Source organism: Emys orbicularis, chromosome 18, assembly GCF_028017835.1.
Source record: "Emys orbicularis isolate rEmyOrb1 chromosome 18, rEmyOrb1.hap1, whole genome shotgun sequence".
NCBI classification, from domain to species: Eukaryota; Metazoa; Chordata; order Testudines; family Emydidae; genus Emys; species Emys orbicularis.
Genome location: NC_088700.1, coordinates 17,554,364 through 17,576,817, shown reverse-complemented (window position 1 = coordinate 17,576,817; position 22,454 = coordinate 17,554,364).

Here is a 22,454-nt window from a genome sequence, read left to right as displayed (position 1 = left end):
TCTCGAGCCAAGAAGGTATAGGGAGGATGCCCTACATGCTGTTCTGGAAGGAATACAGAAAGGTTCCTGTGCCACCTTGAGCAAGTCACGTAGGATCTAGATTCACGAAGGTACTTAGGCACCGAAGTTGGGGTTTAGTCTCTGTGGCCACTGGACCTGTAGGGGCCTAAACTCACTCAGCGCCAAAATGTTTGCAGTAACAAGTTCCTTCAGCGCCTATGTTTCTGCTTCTGGGCATGCTCAGTGCTGGCTCCCTCTGGGCGTCCGGATGCCCATCTCCCGCCTCACCCCCACAAACCAGGGGAGATTGCTGGTTAGCAGCCTAACTCCCCTTCAGGGCCCAGTCCAGTAGGTGTGCTCAGAGGCTGCCCACTGGATCTGCCCCCCCCCACACACACACATGAGTTCACACAAAAAGAGCTGGGGGGGGAGGAGAAGGACAACCTTCCTCATAACTTTTAGCCCAGTAGCTAGGGCACTCATCTGGGGCACAGCAGACCCCCGGTTCAAGTCCCCCCTCTGCCTGTTGGGAAGAAAGCATTTGAACAGGGGTCTCCTATCTCTCAGGAGAATGCCCAACCACTGGGCTATGGAGTATTCTGACTGGAGCCCCCTCGGTCTCTCCTGTTGATGTCTTTGTCAGATCTCCCATTGGCTAGTTTAGGCAGCTCCCCGCCCAGCATGCTGGCTTTTGTGGATCACCTTTTAAGGCTTCAGAGTAGCAGCCGTGTTAGTCTCTATCCGCAAAAATAACAGGAGTACTTGTGGCACCTTAGAGACTAACAAATTTATTAGAGCATAAGCTTTCGTGGGCTACAACCCACTTCTTCGGATGCATATAGAGTGAACCATATATTGAGGAGATATATATACACACACATACAGAGAGCATGAACAGGTGGGAGTTGTCTTACCAACTCTGAGAGGCCAATTAAGTAAGAGGAAAAAAACTTTTGAAGTGATAATCAAGATGGCTCAGTACAGACAGTTTGATAAGAAGCAAGTGTGAAAATACTTACAAGGGGAGATAGATTCAATGTTTGTAATGGCTCAGCCATTCCCAATCCCTATTTTTAAGGCTTCTAACTCTCCTTCCATTCATTGCATAGGTAAACTAGGCAAATACAATTTAGATGGGGCTACTATAAGGTGGGTGCATAACTGGCTGGATAACCGACCTCAGAGAGTTGTTATTAATGGTTCCCAATCCTGCTGGAAAGGCATAACAAGTGGGGTTCCTCAGGGGTCTGTTTTGGGACCGGCTCTGTTCAATATCTTCATTAACGACTTAGATATTGGCATAGAAAGTACGCTTATTAAGTTTGCGGATGATACCAAACTGGAAGGGATTGCAACTGCTTTGGAGGACAGGGTCATAATTCAAAATGATCTGGACAAATTGGAGAAATGGTCTGAGTTAAACAGGATGAAGTTTAACAAAGACAAATGCAAAGTGCTCCACTTAGGAAAAAAAAATCAGTTTCACACATACAGAATGGGAAGAGACTATCTAGGAAGGAGTATGGCAGAAAGGGATCTAGGGGTTATAGTGGACCACAAGCTAAATATGAGTCAACAGTGTGATGCTGTTGCAAAAAAAGCAAACATGATTCTGGGATGTATTAACAGGTGTGTTGTGAGCAAGACACGAGAAGTCATTCTTCCGCTCTACTCTGCTCTGGTTAGGCCTCAGCTGGAGTATTGTGTCCAGTTCTGGGCACCGCATTTCAAGAAAGATGTGGAGAAATTGGAAAGGGTCCAGAGAAGAGCAACAAGAATGATTAAAGGTCTTGAGAACATGACCTATGAAGGAAGGCTGAAAGAATTGGGTTTGTTTAGTTTGGAAAAGAGAAGACGGAGAGGGGACATGATAGCAGTTTTCAGGTATCTAAAAGGGTGTCATAAGGAGGAGGGAGAAAACTTGTTCACCTTAGCCTCTAAGGATAGAACAAGAAGCAATGGGCTTAAACTGCAGCAAGGGAGGTCTAGGTTGGACATTAGGAAAAAGTTCCTAACTGTCAGGGTGGTTAAACACTGGAATAAATTGCCTAGGGAGGTTGTGGAATCTCCATTTCTGGAGATATTTAAGAGTAGGTTAGATAAATGTCTATCAGGGATGGTCTAGACAGTATTTGGTCCTGCCATGCGGACAGGGGACTGGACTCGATGACCTCTCGAGGTCCCTTCCAGTCCTAGAATCTATGAATCTATGAATCGGGCAACTCAGAGTGTGTCCTTCTGACTTTCTAGGCAACTAAACGTGAGGCACTGTAGCGTTCAGCATTGCCATGCCTAAGTCCCTTTGGGCCCAGGTATTTAGGTGTTGTGACACTCAGTGTTGCAATGCCTAACTGATTTAGGAGCCTGGATCTCATTTTCAAAAGGGATTTAGGTACTTAGGACTCTAAATACCATCGACTGTTATTGGGATTTTGACTGCTAAGGGCCTAAGTCCCTTTTGAAAATGAGACTTGGTCTCCCCAGTCGGCTAGGTGTTGGAATGCTGAGCCCAGTCACAACTAAATGCCTCTGAAACATCTACCCCCAGAAGCCTACAAGATGCCAGCAGCTGCCTAGTGGGATTTTTCAAAAGCACCTAAGCAGGTTTGGCTCGTAACTCCTGTTGAAATCCCATAGAGAGCAAAGGGAGTTAGGCATGTCACCTGCTTAGGTGCAAAAAGAACAGGAGTACTTGTGGCACCTTAGAGACTAACAAATTTATTTGAGCATAAGCTTTCGTGGGCTACAGCCCACTTCTTTGAATGCAGTTCATGTAGCCCACGAAAGCTTATGCTCAAATAAATTTGTTAGTCTCTAAGGTGCCACAAGTACTCCTATTCTTTTTGCGGATACAGACTAACACAGCTGCTACTCTGAAACCTTCTTAGGTGCTACACTAAGCACCTATCTGCATCTTTAGCAGCCTAAATACCTTTGAAAATCTTACCTTTAGTCTTGCTGGCCCAGATCCTCAAAGGTATTTAGGCTCCTCACTCCCACTGAAATCAACTTTTGTGGATCTGGGCCTCTGGGCCTAAGTTACCCCCAAGTAATGTGGGGATAGTACCACTTCCCTGTCTCACAGGGGTGTGCTATTATTAAATACACTAAAGACCGTAAGGTGCTCACACTATGGTAATGGGAGTAGCCGGGAAGGGTTGTGAGAAATTGTTCTGCTCTTGGGCCTGTTTTTGGAATCTTCTGAACTCAAATACACCCCTCCACCACCCTTCCTATCTTCATGCTCCCAAACTGTTGGAAAGTGCTGATCCAGCTCCACACTTGGGAATTTGGGCCCATGTCTAGTCCTTACAGAACAGAACAAAGTTGCTGCTATTTTGCAAGTCACTCTTGGTTTTTAAGAACGTATTTTGCTACATTTTTCATTCCAGCAAGAATTCCTGTCATTCCCTGGCTGATGTCAGCTCTGTCCTAACCAACTACAATTTTAAGAAATATCTGAGAGATGATCGAGTCACCAAGAAACGCTAAAGAGATCGGTTAAAAGGGAAGATAACAATTTTCACATCACAAGCTGTTTTTCTCAAAGAGACCAAACAGCTGAGGCTACCTGGTTCATAGCACGGTTCCTGGTAGGGTGGTAACATCAGAGGTCCAGAACATCCCAAGTAACTGCTGATCATACACTGCAGGACATGTAAACACATCACCACATGGGTGGAAATATTTGGGTAAGGAACATTATTTGCTATCCTTAAATATATGCAGTAAGTGGACTTATACCAAGCAATGACTTCTGTCCTTTACTGTCTGCAGGAAATGTAGCAAGAGGCTGAAGAAAAGAGAATGGCTTTCAGCTGAGACGGGACTGCTTAAATATATCTGAGAAATAACCCTTAAGAATACCAGTCCCCCTCTTCGATCATTTCTGGGAAGATGCTTTCAATAAAAAGTCATACTCGCTTACTCAATACCACTGTTTTCTGTGGCCTATTCTACTCCTCTGAAACAAACAAGAGCGGGAATGACCAATCTGGGTCACTACCAAGTTCCAAGTCTTGAATTAACAATCAAACCATTCTATCTCCCTTTGCACAGGGAGATAATACAGAGCCGTGTGCAGTGCCGATTCATACGTATGAGGGAAAAGAGCTTTAGGAGTCAGAGCCTCTCTGAAATGGTGGAAATAAATGTGATGCTTGGAGCTGGAGTCTCCGTTGCCTGGCACTTGTGGAGTCATTTACACCAGTGCAAACTGTTGTTTGTCTGATTTAAGGGGTTTTACGCATTGTGGCTGCATACCCTTTATGGTGTAGCATGGAACAGCAGTGGTTCTGCCCTTGTTTTCCGTTGCTCCGTCCAGCATCTTCCATCGTTGAGGCGCCAGTTAGCCAGCACCTGAGCTGAGCTCCCGGGTTTTAGCTCCTCCTTCGAAGCCTGACACCAGCTTCAGGTGTCATGTGGCGGGGCTGACTGTGCCCCCCAGCAGCCCATTAACCCTTTCCTGACTCGTGTGGGGCTTGCACACACCAATGCACATCCACTTTGTACTGATGTAAGTGACTTCACAGGATGAGTGACATGGCGCATCAGGCCCAAGTACAGATATAGACCCTACTCCAGGTCAACATGCCTGTTTGGAGGGGCCTGTCTACACTACAACTTGCACCAAGCCAGTCAGACATGGAGGTTGGCCCAAGCTGCATTTGTTGGATGCATGTTCGCATTTCAACGTCCTCTGTCTGTCGATGTCTAATCCATTGTATTACAAGAGCACTCATCACGATAGCCTAGAAGGGTGACATCCAGGGTTAGTTAAGTGGCCATCACAGTGGTTTTTGCTCTGTGCCTTTCAGTGTTCTAGGAAGCTTTGCTTGCGTGTCAGACGGAAAGAGAATGCATGTGTGAGAGACGGTATGTTGGTAATTCCTTGTCACTGCTTATGGCAGGCAACCTGTAGCAAACGAATGCACCCTGTTCTGAAAATGAAGAGAACTTGGCTCAAGCATATGTCAGTTCTGGGTTTTTGAGCTAATCCCATCTCTAGATCAAAGGATGGTTAATTGTGCATATCGATACTCTGTAATGGGTGGGGAAAAGCAAAACTTCTTTACAACTCCCCTGTATTTCCCCATCCATTGTTCTCGCAGATCAACTTGCATTGAACACCAGGGTTTGGAAAGTCCGTTAGCTCATATCTATCATTCGTATTAGAAGTAACGCTCGAGGCAGCCTTGTCTGTCCTGAGCTGACATCGTTGTAACGAGAGGCAGAATATTTGCAGAGTCACCAGTTCCCATCTTCCTTTCTCATGACAGTCTGTGAGCTTTTCACTCAGTGACACTTCAGACCATATTACAAACTGCCACCTTAGTCCTCCCTCACAAACAGCTTATTACATACTGGGCCACAGTCCACTCTGGTGCAAGTGGGTGCAACTATATGGAAATCAGTGGACTTGCGCCAGGAATGAATTTGCTACATTTGCACTTATCTGACACCTGTGATAGTTTATAAAAAATAAGGGAGATTGGACAAGAATGTTCCCTGCATTCAGGCAGACTACAGGAACCAGCCTTTGTGCCTCCCCATGCTACAGAACATTTCTCCCACTTATGGAGGCAAACTGCTTACGCAAAGCACAAGTCTTCAGCAAAACACCCACTACATGACTATGTGTGCAGAGCTCTATTTATCCTGCGCACCCCATCAGATGCACTGAATCTGTCTGGCTGCACTGCCTGTTTTCCTCACTTCTAATATACTCGGCTACTCCCCCTCCTGTGCAAATTATTCCTCTTCTGGCAGCCTTCATCCCCCTTCCATTTGGACACAGAATTTGTGCTGATGGAAACAGGGAGCAGTAGGTGACCAAGATTCCTTCTAGCCTTCTGCACCTCTCAACTGCCCATTCTAATGTGTCCATATAATTTGTGGGTCAGACTCTCATGGTTACATCCCTTCTACTTTCTCAGTCATGAGTGTAGGAGGTAGAGAGAGTTTTCAGTTCTTTCAGTTACTGAATCCCCTGGCATTGATCTTAAAGTGGAACAAAAATCACAAGAGAGTAGCGTGTAATGTAACCCCATTTAAGTGAGCTTTGGTTAATCAATACTCCTGGTTAACTCATGACTGGTCAAGTCCCCCATGACCTCCATCTACTCCAGGGTTTTCAAACTTGGGGGGGAGGGATAGCTCAGTGGTTTGAGCATTGGCCTGTTAAACCCAGGGCTGTGAGTTCAATCCTTGAGGGGGCCACTTAGGGATCTGGGGCAAAATCAGTACTTAGTCCTGCTAGTGAAGGCAGGGGGCTGGACTTGATGACCTTTCAAGGTCCCTTCCAGTTCTAGGAGATAGGATATCTCCATTTAAAATAAATGACCCCTCAGGGGGTCACAAGGTTATGTCAGCCTCCACCCCAAACCATGCTTCACTCCAGCATTTATAATAGTGTTAAATATAAAAAAAGAGAGTTTTTAATTCATAAGGGGGGTTGCACTCAGAGGCTTGCTGTGTGAAAGGGGTCACCAATACAAAAGTTTGAGAACCACTGTCTACTCCATCCATTATTCTGCCAATTATCCTATGCCCAAAGGTTGAAAAAGTCTTCAAACCCTTTGGACAAATGAGGTTTCACTGTACTCAGGACCCTTTTACTATACTAAGTGTCCTTGAAGCATGTTAAAAATATACTATGGGTACTAAAATTATTACACATTCCAAGAGAAGCCCCCTCATGTCTGTATCTTTGTTATGCACCATGAAGCAATTGTAAGGCCCGTCTTATGTTTTTTTTTTTAAAAAATGCTGAAGACAAGCAGGTGGCAGATCTCTGCTTATTATGGGCTGGGATCCCACCCTGTGCAGAGGCCCAGGACGAGGCCTGTGCATCACGTCTGTCCCCAAGAGAGAGCTTCAGTAGGACATAGGCAGTGGTGCCACGGATCTGACGCTGGCCCAGCGTACAGAGATAAATTTCAGTCTCCAGAAGCAGCAGAACTTTGGCCAGACTGTGCTCTGTTCTAGTCACCGAAGCTGGTTGAAAAACAACATCACAAATATTTCATCCCTTTTTTTCAGCTCTTTTTTTTTTTAATCTAAATTTGAAATTTTGACACAACTTGGTGGTTGAAATTCGAAATGGTTTGACAAGCCCCGATAAATGAAGCTGGGTAAGTGGAGGGGCAGCATGGTACCGACTTGCAATGAAGGGAGCTGGGTTCTGTGTCCAGCTTTTCCATTGACGGGCTGGGTGATAAGACACTTGGCCATTGGCAAAATGGAAGCTGCTACATACTCAGTTGTTCACTGAAAACTGTGGAGAGGGGGGAGAGAATAATGAGAGATTCCTCGTTATGGGAAAAGTCACTTCACCTCTCTGTGCTTCCCCTGATAAGAACATAAGAATGGCCATACTGCATCAGACCAAAGGTCCATCTAGCCCAGTATCTTGTCTTCTGACAGTGGCCAATGCCAGGTGCCCCAGAGGGAATGAACAGAACAGGTAATCATCAAGTGATCCATCCCCCATCACCAATTCCCAGCTTCTGGCAAACAGAGGCTAGGGACACCATTCCTTACCCATCCTGGCTAATAGCCATTGATGGACCTATCCTCCATTAACTTATCTAGTTCTTTTTTGAACCCGGTTATAGTCTTGGCCTTCACAACATCCTCTGGCAAGGAGTTCCACAGGTTGTGCGTCGTGTGAAGAAATACTTCCTTTTGTTTGTTTTAAACTTGCTGCCTATTAATTTCATTTGGTAACCCCTAGTTCTTGTGTTATGAGAAGGAGTAAGTAACATTTCCTTATTTACTTTCTCCACATCAGTCATGATTTTATAGACCTCTATCATATCCCCCCTAGTTGTCTCTTTTCCAAGCTGAAAAGTCCCAGTCTTATTAATCTCTCCTCAGATGGAAGCCGTTCCATGCCCCTAATAATTTTAGTTGCCCTTTTCTGAACCTTTTCCAATTCCAATACATCTTTTTTTGAGATGGGATGGCCACATCTGCACACAGTATTCAAGATGTGGGTGTACCATGGATTTATATAGAGGCAATATGATATTTTCTGTCTTATTAGCTATCCCTTTCTTAATGATTCCCAATATTGTTTCCTTTTTTGACTGCCCTTGCACATTGAGTGGATGTTTTCAGAGAACTATCCACAATGACTCCAAGATCTCTTTCTTGAGTGGTAACAGCTAATTTAGACTCCTCCCACCTGTCGTCTCTATTTCAATTATAAGCTTTTGGGGGCAGGGATTGTCTCTGATTATGTGGAAGGGTTAGCTCAGTGGTTTGAGCCTGCTAAACCCAGGGTTGTGAGCTCAATCTCTGAGAGGGCCATTTAGGGATCTAGGGCAAAAATCTGTCTGGGGATTGGCCCTGCTTTGAGCAAGGGGTTGGACTAGGGGACCTCAGGAGATTCTATGATGTGTGTAAACAGCCCCTAGCGCAATGGGGCTGTGATATTGGTGGGGGTTTCAAGGTGAAATTGTAAGGTAAAAAACTATGGGTAGAAATTCACCCTGGAAACCCCATTCTCAGAGTTCTGTTCATCTATTCAAGGAACAGCAATAGCTACATGGCCGGTCAAAGGGGCCCAGGCTGCAAATGTTGAACACTTGAAGCAGTACTGATTATAGTGAACAGATCTTGAGTGAGTCAAAAGCTGAAATACATTCCCATACAGCCTTTGGTTCCGGATTTTCCAGTTCTCTAACTACTCAGTGCATAAAGCGCTAAGCGGCCTTAAAGCAAAGGGAAATTCCTTTTGCCTAACAGGAACCCCCTGCTGGAGGAAAGCCCACAGAGGCAGTTTCCACACCAGTCATACCCCATCCCTGAAGTAAAAGGAGGGAGAACATTCAGGAGCAAGTCCTATGCCTTGGTAAGAGACAGAGCCATGGTAGAGCGTAGCTCTGATTCCCCCCAATTCTCCATTGACATAAATTAAAGCAGCTATTGTGTAGCTCTAATTTACCCCAAGGCCAGGTGGCTGAGGGTTAGGGACCAGCAACTGGTTCCTGGAATTCCCCCCACTCCACTGCACCTGCAAGACGGAGGTGGAGAATCTGCATCTCTATGAATAAATTTGCACAGCAGAAATATTCCTTGAAATCATGATCTTATCATGAACCATTTACAAACAGGAAAATTGTACTTAATCCAATGGATAAATCGTTTGCTGGGAAACAGTTCATCCAGCTCAAGCTGGCAGCAGTACAAGAATATAAGCAGCAGGCTGCTTGCAATAAGACGTTTCTGAGTTTGTATTTTTGGTGTGTTTGAAAGGCACTGATCCAAATTCTGTTACACTGGTATGAATCTGGACTCCATTTGCTTTAATGTAGTCATACTCTGAGTTTTACACAGGTGGGACTGAGGAAGGAAACTGATGCACAAAGTGGATAGGCGGCGGAAGGAATTACTCAATATTCTCCTCCCCTCACAGTTTTCAGTGAAAAAACTGTGTAGGCAGCAGCTCCCATTCTGCCAGTGCAAACTGAGACAAATTAAAGGGTATATTAAGTAATTATTTTAACGTCACGGTAGCAAGGTTCCAGATCAGGTTGCAGAAGGCATTCCATTATCAGCTGGATTCTTCACAATTACCTTCTAATTGGTTATATATTTGTGTATAAATTAAGACCGGAAAGGCTCCAGCCTTTTGTTTTAGAGTCATTAAATAAATGCTTCAGTGGGTTTGGACTAGGAGGAGACAGGGAGCCTTTACGGTGATCAGAACAGATGGTAATGTCCCACAAGGGGGACGTTTATAAGAATGCAAATTCCTTTTCAGATCTCACAGTGGAGTATGATTTAGATACATATTTGATAAACAGGCGACTTTGGATCTCTGTGTTGGGGATATGGGCGGTGAAATGCACAGCTGGTAAGCTAACTCGCATCATGCTGAACTTTTTAAAAAGAGGAGTACTCCAAACAAGAGTCACATATTACAGCTAGTCTAATAATATGTATATAGCCCCTTCTGAATATAGCTGCAATAGGAGGCTATGAATAAATTGCACTTAGGGTTTGTCTAGGCAGAAGCTAGAAGGTGTAATCCTCAGTGCAGGTAGACATACACGCGCTAGCACTGCTTGACCTAAGGCCTAAAGATAGCAGTGTGGCTGCAGTGGCACATGCAACAGCTAGGGCTGGCCTGTCGAGTATATAACCAAGGGATTGGGCAGGATTGTCCTCAGGGCAGCTGCTGCCCAGGCCTCCATGGGTCGTACACGGCTATATTTAGGTACTAGGTCAATCCGAACTAACACTTGTTCATCTATCTAAGATGGTAATTACATGTCTCCGATGCTGTGTAGACATTTCCCTAGTCTCCTTGCATTTGAATCACAGTGGGAGATTTTACTCATGTAGAGTGAAATTCATCGCTGTGCTGAGGACTTGGGCAAGACTTAGGCACCACTTAAACCCTCAAAATAGGTGTTTAGTGAGCCTTAATGGCACCTAAGGGCTGGTCCTTGGGTATGTCTTCACTAGGAAAAACACATTTCCTTACCACATGTTGCCTAACATGGTATCTGAGATCAGGTATACACTACAGGTGTCTGCTGGTCTAGCTGTGCTGGCCAGGGGTATGAAGGGGTGTGATCTCTGACCAACATAGCTGTGCTGACAATAGCCCCTAGTGTAAACACAGCTATGCTGGGAAAACTGCGTGTTTACTGGTATAGCTTGTTTTGCTTAGGACTGGGGGTGGAGGGTGGAATAAGTTATACCAGTAAAAGCACAGTTTCCCCAGCATAAGCTGTGTCCACACTAGGAGTGCTTTGCCAGTATATTATACCTGCATCAGTTTCCTTAAACAGGTAAAGTACACCTAGTGCAGACATGGCCTGAGATGCTAGTCTGGAACTCGGGAGACCTGGTTTAATTCCCTGCTTTGCTACAGACTTCTTCTGTGACACTGTTGAGTCACTTGGACTATGTCTCATCACAGTCACAGGGTGTGTTTGCAGTATAGACATACCTTTAGTCTCTCTGTGCCCCAGTTACTTATCTGTAAAATGGGCATAACAGCACCACCCTCCCTCCCAGCGGTTGTAAGAATCAACATATCCAGGATTGTGAGGTGCTCAGGTACTGCAGTGGTGGGGGTTATATAAATACCTAAGAGAGATAGTAATGAACACAAGGAAAAATCCTATTGAAGACAAGGTGGGTGTAGTTATTTAACATGAGTTGCAGTTTGAAACAAAGTTTATTGGGGAGCCTAGGGCTTACCTTAGCCTGCTAACTCAATGTGAGCTGAATGCTAATGAAGGATAGTGAAATCTTCAAAGAGAGGAAATTAACAAGAAGAGGTAAACGAGAGGTAGGGAAGGTGTGGGGCAGACACCCTATTTTGACATGAATATCAAAGGTCTGTTCTGGTATATTTAGGAGTGCAGAGAGAAACCCTGGCATCCTTCACCTACGAAATAAACTGACAGCTGGTTTTGCTTCGTGAAAGAGATCTCAGCCAAGCTGGTTGAAAATACCAGGGAAAGAAGTTGAGGTAAGCTATCTTATAAGAGATGGGGGAATGCCTTGTGAGTTAAGTTTAGTGACTAGAAAGCATGTTATGATTCTGTTTTACACGTTACCGTTTGTTCCCATCTCTCACACTCATTACCTACTGAATAATTTATTATCACGAAGCAACTGTTTCACACGGACAGGAATGTCCATGTGTGGCAGAAAAGCTATTGAAAGTGTTCTAGGGTGTGAAACCTGTGCCATTGCATAGACTCTTAGAGTGAGATTTTGAAAGTCATCTTGGGCATTTGGATGACCAATATCCTTTAATTTTAATGAAACTGGGTGTCCGAATTCCTTGAAAATCTTAAACTCTGTGTTGTCTTACCAATTGTTGCGTGTTTGTTTTCATGAGCGAACACACTCATTCATTTTGACTGGGTTATCCTCAACGGACATCTCCACTTGCCAGTGCTCAAATGTGGGACACAATTCATAACAGCGTCCCAAAATGAGGGCCACAGAAAAATTATTTATGCAGCAAATTTTGCAGATTGAGAGTTAACGTCCAGTAGCATAACTCTCTCTCTCTCTAACCTCCATCTCATTTCTGATATCAACAATTTTCAACAGTAACAGTGAGAGGGCACCAAATACGTGTGGAATGTAGGTAACACAGGGGTTGAAATGAGTGACGTGTCTGAAAATGACGGACATTTGAGAGCCATGATCCTCAGCTATGCAAAATTGAAAGTTTTGGGTTGGATTTGCAGAATCACACAGTGTTAGCCTAACACTGCTCCCATTGAACTCAATGATAAAACTCTCACTGACTTCAATTGGCTCCGAGTTAGGTCAGGGCTCCATGCTTGGGGGGAAAAAACCCATATCCTTAGCTTCTAAGGGTTTGTAAAGAAAGAAAGAAAGAAAGAAAGAAAGAAAGAAAGAAAGAAAGATGTGTTCTTAACCCAGGTTAAAATATTAGTGAAGACATAGCAACTCGGCTTTTGACTCAGATTACCAGTTCAAGTAAAAGCCTATATGGGAGTTTGGGGTTCAACTTGAGCTGTTAACCCAAGTTAAAGGCTGAGTTGCTGTGTCTTCATTGCTATTTTAACCCAAGTTAGTTAACCCAAGTTAAGAATGCACCTTTTTTTTAGGGTGAAGACATACCCTAACAGACTGATCCTGCAAGGTCCTCTTTGTCTCATGGGAGGTGCTAACCATCCACAGCTCCTTTTGGAGTCCAGATGCTGAAGTCAGTGAAAGCTGAAGGCTATTTAGTAGTTTGCAGGACCAAGCTGCTATTACTGTAGAAGACCATCTGTACCCCAGGGAGCAATGCAGAACAGTATTCTACCATATATTTTGTAGCATTTGTTCAGTCCAGTTCTAAATGTTGGCTAGCAAGAGGGTGATTTCATTTTTGAAGGCTATTCCTCAGTTCTATAGATCAATTTGCTGTATAGTTATTGTCTGCTTCCTTTGCAATCAACCCGCATTGACTCCAGTGAAAAGGAAGTTAGGACAGTACTGCATGCTTTTGAAAAAGTCCACTGTGACACAAAGGCCTTTTGGTGGTTCACTACTATGTTAACAACTCTTGTCAGACCTGACATGCTCAACACACCGACGACACTGTCATTATGGCATATGCCCAAAAGGTGGCATGTAATGTATCACTGGAAAATGCTCCCTGATCATTAATATTCTTGCTCAATGTATGTCTGAGATGTGTACAAAGAGTTAGGGATATGTGCTAGAATTATGTTCTTAAAATGTGTTTGGCAAGCAATGCATAAGCACAGTCTGCCTTAGACAAAGGAATGTGTATTTGTCTGTCCAGCCTGGTAATCAGGCAGATGACAATGAAGGTCCATTTACATATAAGGTAAACAAAGCTATCAAGTGTAGGAGAAGATAGCATGGCATCTACAACCCAGCAGGAGAGAAAAACTTTGTCAGAGCTGTAAAGGCAGGGGTCTGAACCTCAAATCATAAGTAATTGAATCAACTGGTTGTATACAAAATTGATGTGTTATAAAAGTGTGTCAGGTAAAGTATTTTATGAAAGCTAATGACACACTGGTGATTAATGTCATTGTGAAATGTCTGTATTAAGCCACATTGAGGAAATATGGATACTCAGAGATATTATGCATTAAAGTCTGTGATCAAACATAGGAAGAAACAGATTTTCCCTCGGACTGGAGGGAAGGTAGCATTGTGGAATCAGAACAATGGAAGCCCCATTTACATATGACTCACCAGGGGGGTGGGAAGTCCACAGGAAGAGAAGAACAGCATGAGGTCATCTTGAGTCTGGGGACAAAAAGATGAGTTTGGGAAGGTAATATAAGTAGAGAAAGGAAGTCATCATGCCATCCATCATTGGACAGATACAAAGGGTCAGAGCTCTTGCAAGCTGAAAAAGATGGGTGTTTCAACCAAGGGCGTTTATGTCTCGCAGGACTGAATATAGGTGAGATGCCTCCTTAGGCAAAGATTTTTCATCTAAAAAGACCAGGGAAACCAGTACCTTGTATTTCTGTGGAAGGTCCTGACTGAGAGACAGCAAGTGGCTTGAAAGAGAAAGATTGGTAAGAAATCTACCTCAAATCAAGGCTGTAGATTGTTACGGGTATTTACACTAGAAAGGGTATTTTTACTCTTGTTTGTCTGTAATCCTTTGTGACTTTATTCCATCTAGTTGGTATCACTGAACCTATATTTTTGTGTTAATAAACTTGTTATATTTTTACCATAAACCAATTCAGTGCTGTGCTTGAAGGGAAGGATGTATTTACCCAGTTAAGTTAAATCAATGTGCTTTTGTCTCTTTAAATGATCAAAAGAAACCTTATTATTTTTCTGAGTGATCCAGGAGAAGGCTGGACACTTCAGGGCAGATGGTTTGGGGAAAATTCGGGACTGGGAGTCTGTTGGGGTCACCCAGCAAGTAGTAACCGAGGCTGGTGGAAACCAGGGTGGGGCTGTTAAGTTGTAAGCAGGCAGCTGGGGTCAGATCGCTGAACCTGGGCGGCACAGCACACAGACCCTCAGAATACTGCATGCTTGTCTGGTGTTTGTTGGTGTCCCTTACTGCTCTGCATTGCATCCCAGAATGTGATACCCACTCTTGAAGTTCATCAGGTAATTTTCTTCTTCCTGGAGCACTCACGTTGGCTTTCTGCTATGACAGAAAAGGCCAGATATCTTCCAACGTCCAAACCTTTATTACTGATGATAGGGTGGACATACCAGTGCTGCTGGGCTGTCAGATCCCAGATTGTGTTTTCAGAGCCAGCTGTTAGGAAATCATCTTTTGACTTGTAAGCTGAGCAAACTAAATCTGGAAGTCTTAGGGAGACACATTTAGAACCACACAATGCTATGTTTAGATGGTCTCTTATGTGCAAAAAGTGTTGAATAGGAAAACACCACAGATCACTGGACTTGTTTTAAAGGCTCTGAAAATCAGGGGAATGTTTCATGTTCCTAAATATGGATTTAGGTGGCTAACTGTAAGCATCCATGTTTGAAAATTCTGGCTTTAATAGACTAGCTTTCCATGGCCTTTTTAAAAAAAAAACCCAGCATACTGATTAGGTGGAATTCTGTTTACCTGCCTGGCAGCCATGCAAGAAGTGGAATGGGAAAGCCATAAGAAGAAAGAAAGTTTCCATGATTCTGAAAGTGACATTATTTGCAAATCAATGAATGGTCTCCAGTTACTTATTCACTACCTTATAGATGGAGTTCTTAACAATTGGACTTGAAGCAATGTGGACATTGTCCTAGACCAGTGGTTCCCAAACTTTAACAATATGTGAACCCCTTTCATTAAAATGTCAAGTCTCGCGAACCCCCTCCGAAAAATGAATATTTCCAGGGATTTTCTCCTTTACCCGAATATAAATTATAACAGCAGTGATCTTGAAAATATAAAATTTGTTTTTATGACATGCTTATTACACATTATTTATTATTAATTATTATTGATCATTACAGTATTTTTATTACATTATGAAAACAGCAACATTCTTCCAAGATCTCACTTTCGTAGCTTGTATCACATTGAGTAAGCCTGTTATGAGACAAGAATCTTATGTTTCATCTAGGAGTATCAGATGTGAAACAGCATGAAGGTATTTAAGAAGCCAACTCAAAGAGTTCCTCCTACACAAGCGCTCAGGTCTTGAGCAGTCCAGGCAAACAACGCACGTTACTACAAAGCTTAAACTTGTTCTTCATCATAATTTTAAAAACAACACTAGCTGCCTATTTAATTTTAAAAACAGCAAAAAATATCCACCTCCCTTTCCATTTCTGATAAGTAGTCTTGAAGTTTAAATCTCCTGAATGTGATAGATATGCTTGCTTTGATCTGATTAGCTCTTGGAAGTCCAGGGGCTCTGGGCTGCCGGCCCTGTGCTGCCTGGGGTTCCTAGGGACAGCTCTGTCCACCATTAGGGAATTTTTTCCAAAGAACCCCCTGTAACATTTCGCCTACCCCCAGGGGTTCACAAACCCCAGTTTGGGAACCACTGTCCTAGACTATAAAAAAGATATCTGTTTAATCATGGGACAGAAGTGTGGTTTCTATTGTAAAGAGTACTCTACCTGGTTGGGTATCACATGACTCAGGCACTCAAGTTAGCATCCTCACTGGGTTTGGGTTTTTTACTCAAGTATAGTTTTAATTATGTGTTCTATTCCGGCTTTGCAGCTGGCCTGCTGGGTGATCTTCGGCAAGTCACTTCACTTCTTAGGGCTTGGCTACACTTGCGAGTTACAGCGCATTAAAGCAGCCCCGGGCGCACTAGCTCACTCCCCGTCCACACTGGCAAGGCACGTAGAGCGCTCGGACTCTGCGGCTACAGCGCTGCTGGTACTCCACCTCGGCGAGTGGAATAATGTTTGCTGCGCCCCCGCTGGAGCGCCGCAGCGCCAGTGTGGACGAGGTGTTGCATTATTGCGCTCTGATTGGCCTCCGGAAACGTCCCATAATCCCCTTAAGTCAAGTGGCCACTCTTCTCATTGTTTTGAACTCGCTGTAGGAATGCGGATATGCTGTTTGAAAGCTCCGTTTCTGACAGCCGGCTACTTATCTGCTCCGAGACGGATAAGTGTGGAATGCTGCATGTAAGAGAGAGAGAGAGACGGGGGGCGAGGGGGTCTGCTGCTGTCTGAACTTACAAGACAGCATGCTGATATGCTCTCCGCCCCCCAAAAACCCATTCTCTCTCCCCCCACATACACACAACACACTCCCTGTCACACTCCACCCCACACCCCCCATTTGAAAAGCACGTTGCAGTCACGTTGCATGCTGGGATATCTGCCCATAATGCACCGCTCCCAATGCCACTGCAAGTGCCGCAAATGTGGCCATGCCAGTGCGCTTGAAGCTGTCAGTGTGGACAGACTGCAGCGCTTTCCCTACTGCGCTCTCCGAAGGCCGGTTTAACTCACAGCGCTCTACATCTGCAAGTGTCTCTGTTTTGTTCCCCATCATTTGTCTATCTTGTCTCATTGTATAGTAAAGTCTTTAGTGCAGGGACTGTCTCTCACACTGTGTGTGTACAGTGCCTAACTCACTGGGTCCCTGATCTTAGTTGGGGCATAGAAGCGTTATCACAACACAAATTAACAATAATAATAATTAATAATAAATAGTATGGGGAAAAAACTCCAGAACTCCTTGGGTCTGATTTTCCATAAGTAGAGAACATCAACAACTCCAGCTGAAGTCATTGGATATGGTGGAAGCTCTGCCCTTCTGGAAATCAGGCTCCCTGTTCTTATACCATGATATAGATTATATCGATTGTATTGTACAAAAGAAAATACCTTTTTTTTTTTAAATCACTACCAAAGTAATGTGTTGAACCTCAAAAACGTTTAGAATCATGATTCAGAAAAATTAAGATCTGCAAGTTTGGATGCTTATTTCAAGCCTCTTTTAAACCTCTTTGACGTGACAAGGTCACGAGAACAGTACTTGATTTTGACGGAAAAAATTATCTCTGTTGTGGTGCACTGATATTTCTGCTCTGATCCCTGAAACTGCAAATGGAAAAGGCTCATGAAAATGAAGAGGAGTAAAGAAATCAAAAACTGCATGAACTCAATTGAACCTTTAGGGAAAAAAATCATATTCAATTCATTCCAAATTTGGGATGATGGTTCAGGTCTGTTCTTATTTTATCTCTCACTAATCACAACAAAAATTGACCACCATATGCTCTTTATGCATATAAACTGTGTACATAAGGGCTTATATTGGGGTGAACTTGGGGGAATGATGTTCCCGTTCATAAAGCAATTAATTTCATATATGTTGCAAGAGGAAAGAAGGAAAAAGGGAAGGTCCTTTGGCTAATATTTACCATTCCAGCTCTCGTGCATAATATAAAATTCTGGCTTCACACCATGCAGCTTTTTCTTTTCTTGTTCTTTTTTTTTTTTTTTTTTTTCTCTTCTACAATGTTCTTAAAAAGCTGAGAATAGTTTATCTTAGCATTTGTAAGTTTATTTTTGGATGTAATTACAAGGTCCGTTATGTCAACGTTGTGAAAATGTTGAGCCCATTGTCCTTAGGAAACCAAAGTGATTATCGTTGATTTGGTTAGTTACACGATTGTTTAAATTATAATAAGTCACCCTCGTTGTTTCTTATGTCCAGCTGTGTTTATGGGGTAAGATCTGCTCACTCAAATGTTTACAGTGTTCCAAACATCAGGAAAACATGCAGCACGGGGGTTTTCCATATGCTGCTTCATTATGACTGAGGAAGGGATAGCTCAGTGGTTTGAGCATTGGCCTGCTAAACCCAGGGTTGTGAGTTCAATCCTTGAGGGGGCCATTTAGGGATCTGGGGCAAAAATCTGTCTGGGGATTGGTCCTACTTTGAGCAGGGGGTTGGACTAGATGACCTCCTGAGGTCCCTCCCAACCCTGATATTCTATGAAAGCGTTCTGTCACAACTGAAAAAGGTCTTGCTTCAGGATAAATTTAAAAGACACTATCAGATACTGTTGATATCTATTTATCAATGGTGTCAGCACCCACAATCAGGGACATATTTTCCAAAGAGATCAGTATGTTGTGTACATATCCGGTGCGGAGCTGCTTTGAAAATCTAGGCAAAAATCCTGGCACCATTGAAGTAAATGACGAAACGCTCATTGATTTCAGCGGGGCTGAGATTTTCTCCCCTGCTTGTCATTCATCCATCAAGTTTTAATTACTGTTTTTTTATGTGTAGCTTATGTTTAAGATCTAATTCCCAGGAGAGTGTTTGTGTGTATGTGTGTAATTACTTTTGGTTCGCACCTGAAACTGGAGTAAATTGGAGTAGCTTCACTGAAGTCAATGGAACTATGTAACATTACATTGTCTAGGGATTTGGGCCTGTTTGTCTAATGTCGTCTAAGGTTCACGTCTTTTTTTTTTTTACTTCCTTCTTGGTGCATTGGTCTCCCTGATGCTGAGAATCATATTTGATCATGGGAGGAGCTGAGTTGCATTTGTGTGGTGCTGAAGGTGAATTGAGGATCCACAGGATTCCACCGAATTGAGCCTGTAGGCTCCAGTTCAGGAAAGCAGCCTGTGACGGGGTATATCAGACTCTCTGAGGCCCCCTGCTGGAGGCCTTGTGGCCCTGCCACATCCAGCCCCAAAAAGGGCAGTGGAGAGGATCCTCCAAGCTGCCTAGAGTGGTTGTGTGGGACACAGCCAATCAGGGCCCCGAAGCCTAGTATAAGAAGAGCTGCAGGGCCAGCAGGAGTTCAGTTCTTTGCTGGAGCTGTAGGAGTGTGGATGGTGTGTGGTTGGCTGACAGAGCTACAGAACCCTGGACAGGGCAGTGCTACCAGAAGCCAGGGAGAGCGAGGCGGAGCCCTGAGCTGGTTGCTGGGACTCCATTAGGACAATGCCCTGAAGTAAGGGGGAAGATGGGGCAGGGCTGCAGTGAAGTGGCCCAGGGAATTGGAGAAGCTGGGCAACATAGTTAAAGGGACATAGCTGATGGCTGTGAACTACAGGGTACCTGGGCTGGGACCTGGAGTAGTTGGGAGCCTGGGTCCCCCCCGCCATTAGCCACTGGGGGGAAGTGGCCTGGACACTGAGGCACCCCAGAGGGGGAACTGAACTATAGTGGCCCAGCTGGAGAGCTGTAGCCAGGCAGCCCCAAGAGGGCGAAGACATTGTCTCCAGGGGGGGAGCCCTGGGGCACTGTTCTATCCCAGAGCAGGGACAATCTGAGAGAATGAGAGTGCACTCGGCCAAGGGGGCACTCAAGAGAGATGAGTGCACCCTATTACACAATCCCATGCAGGGAAGCACTTATTCATAGGCTTACGTCCCATTGAAATTCATAGATTCCAAGGCCAAAAAGGACCACTGTGATCATCTAGTCTGACCCTCTGTATAATACAGGCCACAGAACTTCCCCAAATAACTCCTAGAGCAGCTCTTTCAGAAAAAATATCCAATCTTGTTTTAAAAATTGTCAGTGATGAAGAATCCACCACAACCGCAGGTAAACTGTTCCAAAGGTGAATTACTCTCACCATTAACAAATTATGTCCTATTTCCAGTCTGACTGTATCAAGCTTCAACTTCCAGTCATTGGATTGTGTTATACTTTTCACTCCTAGATTGAAGAGCCCACTATTAAATATTTGTTCCCCATGTAGATAGTTATAGAAGCAGGGATTTAGAAGTTGCCCAAAATAGCTATTGCACACTAGCTACCCATGTAGACACTTATTCCACTGTTTGGAAGTGGATTACGCTAAAGTGCAGAGTAAGAGCACCCCTATAGGGAGCCAGAATGGAATAGCTATTGTGCCTTAAATTCATATCCTATTTATTTCGCAATGGCTTCCGTGTGTAGACGTTCCTACGTTTGCTGCAATTGAAGTCATAAGCCAACCTCAAACTGCTAGGGCATTAAGAGGAAACTTTCCCTGTGGGCCAGTTGTCCCATAAATATCACCCACATAAACGGCTGGGAGAACTTGATGGGGCCAGCAGTGAAAGGGGAACTATCCCCGCAGCAATGGCGGGAGACACACCAAGGGACAATAGGTAGCTCCTCCCACTGGGAGTCTCTGGCACCCATTGGCCAGCATTCCCCAGCTCCCAGGATTTAACCCAGTGCTGGAGCCACGTAAAGCCTCTTTCAGCAATAGTCCAGCAGCCCGCCCTATGCATCTGAGCTAGGAATGGGAACCCAGCCTGACAAGAGGCTGTGGATTGCTCATTGAGGCGTTAGGAAGGAATTTTGTTTCTCCCGTGGGCCAATTGGTGAAGGACCAGGGAGTGTTTTGCTTCCTTGCAGCCCCTTCAAGCCACATTGAGTTAAGTAGGAACATGCTTAGTACCTAAATGAGGTACTGGGTGGAGGTTTTTTTATTTGGTGCAACTTGCAGCTACTTTCTAGTGCAGTTAAGAGAATAAAATGAACGGTTCCCAGAGGTAAAAGACCTGGGATTTGGGTGATGGGCCTTGGGCTCATGATAGGGTGAGACCTTATGGCCTTCATGGGCCAAGTTCAGACCTTGTGGTCCTCGTGGGCTGAGGTCCCCACCCTGCTGTCTTCCTCTTATGGGGGACAGGGTTCTTGGACTCAGAGAGAGCTAAGTCCTTGGGGTAGGCTGAGGAGAGCTTACCCCAAATTATGGGTTATATGGTAAGGAGACCTGTAACCCTGGTGCTCGCACCAAACTAATTAAATGCCTGGTATAGGAGAGTAGGGGTGATGGGCAGATAGTGCCCCTCCCCTGTGTGAAAGTTTAATAAAAGTTGTGGCCTGACACTTAATTCCATGCATGTGTCTGTCCTCGTGTTGCTGCTGTGTCCGCCTCAATGGCCTTTTGCAGGGTTTGCACCTTCCTTTGTAGCAACTGTTATTGGCTAACGGTGAAGGGTACTGAACTAGATGGATCTCAGGTCTAATCCAGTATGGCTATTCCTATGCTCCTGAGAACAAAGAGAGGAGAGCATGACAGCACACTGTATTCTTGCTGTGTTCCATTGTTAATAGTGCAGACTGGGTGGGGTGCTTTGATTTCATTTCCCAGCAACAGGGTTGTGGATTATGATGTATGGCTCATATATAATGGGCCAACTTGTGCCCTCAGTTCCACCCATCCAACCTCACTGTAGTCCATAGGTATGAATGTGATCTGAATTTATCCCTTGTAACATTAGAACTGTGCAAAATTTTCATAATGAAAGCCAAAATCAGGAAGAACGTCATTTTATGAGGGAAACTGAGCTGATTTTTTTGAATTTCAAACTGATAACTAGTGAAACTCATCGTTTTGACCTAAAACTATAAACTATGTAAAACTGACCCATTGAAATCGGACATAGTTGTTTATTCACTTAGGCTCCGATTCAGCAAAGCACTTAAGCACATGCTTATGTTGCACTGAAATAAATTAATGTGCTTAACGTTAAAGACATATTTCCTGAAACAGGGCGTTAGCGGTGTTTTGTTTCATTAATAATGTTCTAGGGGCCTGGGATGCTTGTATGGGCTTGAGATTTTAAAAAAATTAACTCAGTTCCATTGTACATAGAGGAGTAAATGTTATCCCCTTGTGTGTGGGAAATTAGCAGTAATGGAAGCTAGGGAAGCTTAATTTTCCCTGTAACATGCTGAGAACTCACCTCATTGTGTCTGCCTAATTACAGGCTGAAATACAACCCTCTCTCTCTCTCTGTTAGCCATGGTGAAAAATATTAAACTAAAAAGTCATAAAGACAGAAGCGGGAACGCAATCTCTGTTTTTCCAGTCCCTTCATTTGCAATATGGAGACATATTTTACTTCTAAAATACCACAAATCAAATGTTTTTTTAAAGTCAGACTTCAACCAAATTATACCCGTGTGGTGTTAAGAATATTTTTGTGTTTGTGGGCATGTATATATCATTGTGTTGTGTGGAGATGCACTGCATGTGTCTATAGACGTAATTCTGGGC